Below are 8,153 nucleotides of genomic sequence, written 5' to 3' on the forward strand. Positions count from 1 at the left end.
TCTGACCACCTGCCGCTCCTGGTTAAATGGAAAGAGAAGTTCAAAACCGAGCCGTAAACGCGCCGAGTCACACCTAACTTCAAGAAAGGGGATTGGGGGAAGTACAAAGGAGCTATTCTTTGAGACCTTCCCAACATTGGTCTCTCTGCGCCCCCAAAAGACTTCCTCAACGCATTCACTGACCTCCTCAAAAATGCAGCGGAAGAAGCTGTCCCCAAAAAAGTCTTCAGCCCAAACAACATTCCTTGGATGAATGGAGAATTAAAACAACTTATCAAGGAAAGGAATCGGCTAAGACACAACCTGACCAGAAAGGCCTACCTGCAGAAATGCAGAGAAGTAGCAGAGAAAGCTATCGAGGCTAAACGCACTGCTTGGCATCTCCACCTCCAAAAGATTTCGGAGACCAAGGACTCCAAACAAGCTTGGGCCGTGGTGAAGTCACTATCCAGTCTCCCATCACAACAAACCAATGAATCGCTCAAGTATAACAACCGTGAATATGCCTCAGACAAGGCCAAGGCGACTGCTTTCGTCATTGAATACGCAAGAGTGAGTGGGCGCAAGAGTGATAAGTCGAGTAGGAGGACCGTACGAGGGCTTCGAAGAGATGGACGTGGATTACAGGGTTCCCCTCGGCAATCGCTCGAGTGCCCATCTACTCTTGATGAGCTACGCCGTGCACTCCACCAACTCAAACCAGGAAAAGCTGCTGGCCCGGATGGAATTGCCCCTGAGATGCTAAAATATCTGCCCCCAGCTGCACTCCCCATCCTTCTCCAACTTATCAACACCAGCTGGACCACACAGTGGTGCCTCCAGTCCTGGCGCACAGCGGAGATCATCCTGTACCACAAAAAAGGCAAAGATCCTCAACTCATCGGGAGTTACCGTCCAATCGCCCTCACTTCAAGAATCAGCAAAACTATGGAACGACTCATCGTGAACCGCCTGTCAAAATGGCTTGAGGATCATGGGATTCTGAGCCCATGGCAGGCAGGCTTCTGGAAAGGCCACTGCACCACTGACCAATGCCTCAGATTGTCTCAATTCATCATGGATGGGTTCCAGTCAAAACAACGGCTGCACTCTATTGCTGCCTTCTTCGATTTCTGCAAGGCGTATGACCAAGTGTGGTGTGCCAATCTCTTCCAAAAGATGCTGAACACTGGCGTACCTCTCCGGTTTGTTGAGTGGACTAAGGCCTGGTTCACCAATCGTACGGCACGTGTGAGGGTTCATGGGACTACGGGACGCTGCCGGACGTTCAAAGAAGGCCTCCCCCAAGGCTCGGTTTTATCTCCACTCCTCTTTACCATCTACATCAACGACCTTCTAGATTCTTTCGAATCCTCCACCCTCGTCTCCGGCTATGCTGATGACTTGGCACTGGTCTGTAGCGGCCGTAATAAAGAAGAAGTGGCGGTGAGACTAGAGTCAGAGGCGGCCAAAGTCAACCAATGGGCCACTATTAATCATCTCACCCTCAACACGGCGAAGTCAGAAGTCGCCTTCTTTTCCATGGACGCTGCGGAATCCTCTTGGTGCCCAAACATCACTGTAGGGGTTTAAGACTCAAGATGAATCATACTCCTATTTTCCTGGGGGTTCGATACGATCGCCGACTGACCTTCAATGAGCATGTCCGGCACTTGAGCCAAGTCATGAAGCAACGATTCAATCTCCTGCGACAACTGACTGGCACGTCTTGGGGATGGCGGCCCTTGGAGATGCGGACGATCTACATTGCCACCGTCAGATCGCTCGCTGAATATGCTGCTCCTGCCTGGGCGACCTGGGCCTCCAAAACCAATATCCAGAAACTGGAGAGGACACAATCGGACGTGGCTCGAGCAATTACGGGCCAACTTCGAATTACTCCCATCGACGCTGTCCTCCATGAAGCCCAGCTCCCACCGCTCTCCTCCCGACTTCAGCTTGCCAGCCTTAGGAAAGCTGATGAATGGTTCCACCTCCCTCCCAACGATCACAGGAGAGTACTCCTCCAAAAGCACGGTCCTTAACGCCTCAAGAGAGTGGACTGGCGTAATTCCACAACCCCCATTTTATCCTCTCTCAACCTCACGCCAGTGGACTCGGAGTCTGTACATGACCCTATTATTCCGTGGCCTCTGGCGCCTCCACCACCCATCCATTTCACCCCCGTCCCAAAGTCCGCATCCCCTGCCCAACAACTTGCCACTGCAGAGGAAACAATTGTGGATCTGGGCCCAACCGACTTGTATATTTTCACCGATGGTTCCACCCTCAACGGTACGGAGAATGGAGGAGCCGGAGTGGTCATCTTTAAAGGCAAAACACTAATCCACTCCTGGCATGTGCCAACCGGGGCCTTTAGCAGTTCTTTTCAGGCCGAAAAGTCTGCCATGATCGCTGCAATCGCCTAGACCACAATAACGACTGGTCCTCAGCCTTCATCATCACGGATTGCAAGTCCCTCCTCCAAGCTCTCTCCAACCCTAATATAACAGACCCCTCCCTCCTGTCCCTTAACTCCTCAATTGCGGCCTTCTCCCCATCCAAGAGCATCCGGCTTATTTGGGTCCCGGGTCACTGCAACCTCCCGGGTAATGACCTTGCGGACGAGCAGGCTAAATTAGGCTCGGCCCTCCCTCAACCTACCGCCCCGCTAGACCCACAAACTCGGCTCGCCATTATTCACAGGAACTGCAAAACCCCCCATCTACCCACCCACGTCTCATTTCTCTTACCTCTTCCCACCACAACCCGGAAGAAGAATCCCAGCTCTCAAAGAAAGACCTTATCGATCTTATACGATTCCGGTCCGGTCATCACCCCTCCCTCCGAAGAAGGCAACATTTGACGGAGAAATGCGAAGACGATCGGTGCCGTCTCTGCGGTGAGGACGAAGAATCGGCCGAGCATCTCTGGCTGCGGTGCCCTGCACTCCAGTCTGCCCGATACCACCGCCAGCTGGGTTTCTCCTTCGGAGAACTACGGAGCCTCCTACAAGCGAGTCTAGCGCTACTGAGGATTATCCTTAGGCGCCTTGAGTGACTCAACAACAACAAAAACAAACACTCACTCAATGCAAAGTAGGAATATTGCAAATATAATCCAAAAACCTATGATTTTATTTTATTGTTAAAACGGTACACTGTTTTAATCAGTTAAAGTCCACTTTGTTTAATATTCAGTTAATGCAAAACACCACTGGCATGCTACAGGGTCCTGTAAAGTAAGCTATTTTTAAGTTGTGTATTTCTCAGACTCCCACGCTATGAATTTAACCTGTTTTTCTGTTTTTAATTCACACACACACACACACACACACACACACACACACACACATAGTCACGTTTCAAAGATCAGTTTATTTCCATTGTAATACGTTTTCAGTCTAATTTCCGTTGTAATATGATGTAGCACTCATGTGCGACTCAATTTACTGCGCATGTGCGACCTTTCAATAAACCATGCCTACTGACCCGGATGTGTTCAGTTCGGCCTGGGCGGGCTCACTACATTTGCGCAGTAGTTTTGAACTTTACAAATGTCTCGACTTGAATATTTTTGCCAGAAATGGAGTTACATTAATATATAGCTCCGACAGTCCCGATTTTAAAGGAGCTGAACAGAATTTGGAACTTTGTTTTTACTCGCTGCTACCATGTCCCTTGTCATCATTGCAGCCTCCGTCAATTGGTTCGTGATGCACGTTCAAGTACGTGAATTTCTTAGACGCCCTTGAATAAACTTTTATTAATCTTTTTTGGTCTTTGCGTTTGGACTCTACTTGAGCCAGGCTTTTTCTTACTTTCACCATTTACATGCTAAACCAACAAATAGAAACGAAAAACGCCGGGTCGCGCATGTCACTCTCCTGCATCCCCCCCACTACCCCATTTCCCCTACCCAATGTGTCCCGCCCTGAACAGCTTTGCTAAAAGTAACAGAAAAGCAGATAGGTGCATAAGGACTCTCTGAACTCAGTTGGATACTTAATAGTAGTGGCAGGCTGTGCATTTTTCACCTAGGCCTTCGGTAGATGTAAGACCTTAATTCTGAGCCTGTCAGGCATAAAATGTCGGGGCTGTTAAGGGTCGGGCCAGGCTTCCCTCTCGCTGATCATTGTTCTTATTTCTCTCTCAAATTTTCTAAAGGACATATTGCGGCAGTGGTTCATGTTCCAAATTGCAACCCATCAAAATGACAAAATGCCTTAACAGTTTCCTGTCAAATCTCAAAGTAATCTGTCAATGATGGAAAGTTGACGATGGCTAATGTAACTCTGCAGACACAGAAATATAAAAGAAGTTAAAGTTTATAAAATCTTGTGTTACTTGAATTTCAATCAAAAAGATGGCCTTTACGCTTTTCACGGTTGCTGGTGGAGGATATAGGATCCGCCCGCCTCTCATGCAGCCTGCTTCGCATGCGTCAGATCCAGAGAACTGGGACCGCGACAGCAGTCATCCCAAGTCACTTCTCTTCTTCCTGACTGCTTACATATTAATTTGGGTTTGCTTTGGGTTCCGTCCTGCAAATCAAGTTAATTGGTAGGGTTTCAGGGTTGTCCGATCTTTCTTAATAATACTTGAAAAAGCTTAAAAAAGCTTTACTTGAAAAAGTCAGTCTACAAAATGGCTTTGACAGTAAATTTGCAACCATATCAATTTGCTGACCAAAACACTATTAACACATACTTGTAATTCGCTTGTGCAGCTCAATACGGATACAGTTTGGTAATACTCTATCAATAACCAATTCTTCTATGTCCTTTAAGTTTAACTTCGGTGGGTTAGCACCATCACTTTGGTGCATTGCCCTTAGCCAATCATAGTTTTGTGAAAAATGCTGATGTTTCCCTGGGCCAGTTATAAGGCCCTGGCTTTGCCAACTCAAAATCTGATTGGTTAAACCAAAAGCTATATCGACACTTGTTTTATGCTACAGAGGCTGCAGAACTCATTGTGAAGGTCTCCGAGTAGATTTCTGACCCTGGTAGCAAGTCATGGCTAAAATTGGATGGGTAAATGTTTCAATATTAAAGTACACATCTGAAAGCAACGTAACCAGGGGAAGGCAATGAAAGGAACGGGACAATTTGGAATTATTTAAAAAAAATATAATATCACATGATTTCGATAGTGGGCAGCACGGCGGCGCAGTGGTTAGCGCGTGTGCGGCACAGTTCTAAGGTCTTGGGAACCTCCTGTGTGGGTTCCAGTCCAGCTACCGGACTTACTGTGCGGAGTTTGTATGTTCTCCCTGTGCTTGCGTGGGTTTCCCCCGGGCACCCCGGTTTCCTCCCACATTCCAAAGACATGCATTTCAGGTGAATTGGCCGGTCCAAATTGTCCCTAGGTGTGAATGAGCAAGCAATTTGTTTGTCCCTGTGTGCCCTGCGATTGGCTGGCAACCAGTTCAGGGTGTCCCCTGCCCGCTACTTTCTGGGATGGGCTCCAGCACCCCCGCGACCCTACTGAAGATAAGCAGTGCAGCTAATGAGATGAGATTTCGATAGTTTTTAGGCCAGCAAAGACGGCCTTGTAGGTCCTGAGGGCCCAACACTGCTTAATAGAGAATATATTTAACTTTAAACTTTTTTAAGGACACCTCAAACAATGAACCCCACCTTTAAAGTTACAACTGAAACAATCCCTGGCGCAATAATAATAATAATAATAATAATAATAATTTCCTTTGTATTGTCATTCTTTGTAACAATGTACACAGAACGAAATGTCGATACACCTGACCCGTTGTAGCGAGTCGGTGCAGCCGCAGCCAGAGGGCGCCGCCATTATACCAATTAGGTATGTCTCGGTCGAGGCGCGAACCAGCGACCTCCCAGTCTCAAAGCCGGCACACTACCATCTAGGCTACTGGCAATACCTGTCAGGTAATGTTTATTCTTATAGCCCTTTTTCACAAGGAGTCTCAAACGGCTGCACAGACCACAGATTATTACAAACTGCAGACTACACCATCTCCTGATCTAAAACTTACATGAGGGCAAGGAAAAACTCAAAACTTCAACATGGGGTCAATTAAGAAACCTTGAGAAGGGACCGCACATGAGGTAATCCCCTTCCAGGATGAACAGGCTGCAATGGATGTTGCAAAAAAAATAATATACAGATATTGTCAATGTGAAATATAGGTCATTCATAAGCTATAGAATAGCAGTGTGGTTTATGCCTAGATTTAAACAGTTCCACTGAGGTTGCAGAGCATTTCACAGCACCAGGGCCTGGACGGAGAACACTCTCGAGCCTGCGGATCTCTTCTTGGCTCTTGGGATCACTAGTAGACCAATAGATTTTTTCTCTTGCAAAGAAGCGAGATAGTAAAATGCAAATAGCCAGAATACATAAAGAGATTATTATTGAAATTTAAGACTGTTACATTGCAGTAATTCAAAACAGAATATCATACATCAGCTTTGTAAAACTGTTTTCTTATCATTATGCATTTTGCAGATGTACCTAATATTAAGGCCAAAAGTGATGCTTAATATGTTTGAATTTTCAGCCAAGTATTCTCACCCTACCTGCTGCACACATGGCCGACTACTTCATTAAAGGCATTTTGGGCTTGCTCGCTAGATATAAACAATTTGTTTTCTTTCTCTTTGTCTCAATATATTATATTACATTACTTGTATATATATATATATATATATATATATATATATACACTGGACTGTCTCAGAAAATTGGAATATTGTGATAAAGTTCTTTATTTTCTGTAATGCAATTTAAAAAACAAAAATGTCATACATTCTGGATTCATTACACATCAACTGAACTATTTCAAGCCTTTTATTATTTGAATATTGCTGATTTTGGCTTACAGCTGAAAAAAACTCAAAAATGCTATCTCAAAATATTAGAATACTTCCTCAGACCAAGTAAAAAAATAATTTTATAACAGCAAAACTAAATCAAACATTTGAAAATGTCCATTGATGCACTCAGTACTTGGTTGGGAATCCTTTTGCACGGATTACTGCATCAATCCGGCGTGGCATGGAGGCAATCAGCCTGTGGCATTGCTGAGGTGTTATTGATGCCCAGGATGCTTCGATAGCGGCCTTTAGCTCATTTGCATTTGTAGGTCTGGTGTCTTTCATCTTCTTCTTAACTATACCCCACAAATTCTCGATGGGGTTCAGGTCAGGGGAATTAGCAGGCCAATCAAGGACAGTGATGCCATGGTCAGTGCACCAGTTACTGGTGGTTTTGGCACTGTGGGCCGGTGCCAGATCATGCTGGAAAATGAAATACTCATCTCCATAGAGCTTTTCAGCAGATGGAAGCATGTAGTGCTCTAAAATCTCTTGGTACACAGTTGCATTTACTCTGGACTTGATGAAACACAGTGGACCAACACCAGCGGCTGACATGGCTCCCCAAACCATTGCTGACTGTGGGAACTTCACACTGGATTTCAAGCAACTTGGATTTTGCTCTTCTCCAGCCTTTCTCCAGACTCTGGCGCCTTGACTTCCAAATGAAATGCAAAACTTGCTTTCGTCTGAAAAGAGGACTTTGGACCACTCTGCAACTGTCCAGTGCTTCTTCTCCATAGCCCAAGTCAGACGCTTCTTCCGCGTTGTCTTGAGTTCAGAAGTGGCTTGACCATGGGAATACGGCTATCGTAGCCCATCTCCCGGACACGTCTGTGAACTGTGGCTTTTGATACCTAGACTCCAGCTTCAGCCCACTGTCTTTGAAGCTCCCTCAAATTCTGGAAGCGGCTCTTCTTCACAATTTTGTTAAGGCTGCGGTCATCTCTCTTGGTTGTGCAGCGTTTCCGGCCACATTTTTCCCTTCCAACAGACTTTTTGTGGATATGGTTTGAAACTGCACTCTGTGAACAGCCTGCTCTTTGAGAAATTTCTTTTTGTATCTTACCCTCCTGATGGAGGGTATCAATGATGGTCCTCTGGACAGCAGTCAAATCAGCAGTGATTTAGTTTACTGAACCAAGCTGAGTGTTTTTAAGGCTCAGGAAACCCTCGCAAGGTGTTTCGAGTTAATTAGATGATTCAGGTGATTAGTTGAATAGCCTACTTGTATACTTTTTCATGATATTCTAATATTTTGAGATAGGATTTTTGAGTTTTCTTAAGCTGTAAGCCAAATTCAGCAATATTAAAATAA

The sequence above is a fragment of the Urocampus carinirostris genome, chromosome 13, assembly GCF_059441175.1.
Source record: "Urocampus carinirostris isolate Australia breed hairy pipefish chromosome 13, RoL_Ucar_1.0, whole genome shotgun sequence".
Classification (NCBI taxonomy): Eukaryota; Metazoa; Chordata; class Actinopteri; order Syngnathiformes; family Syngnathidae; genus Urocampus; species Urocampus carinirostris.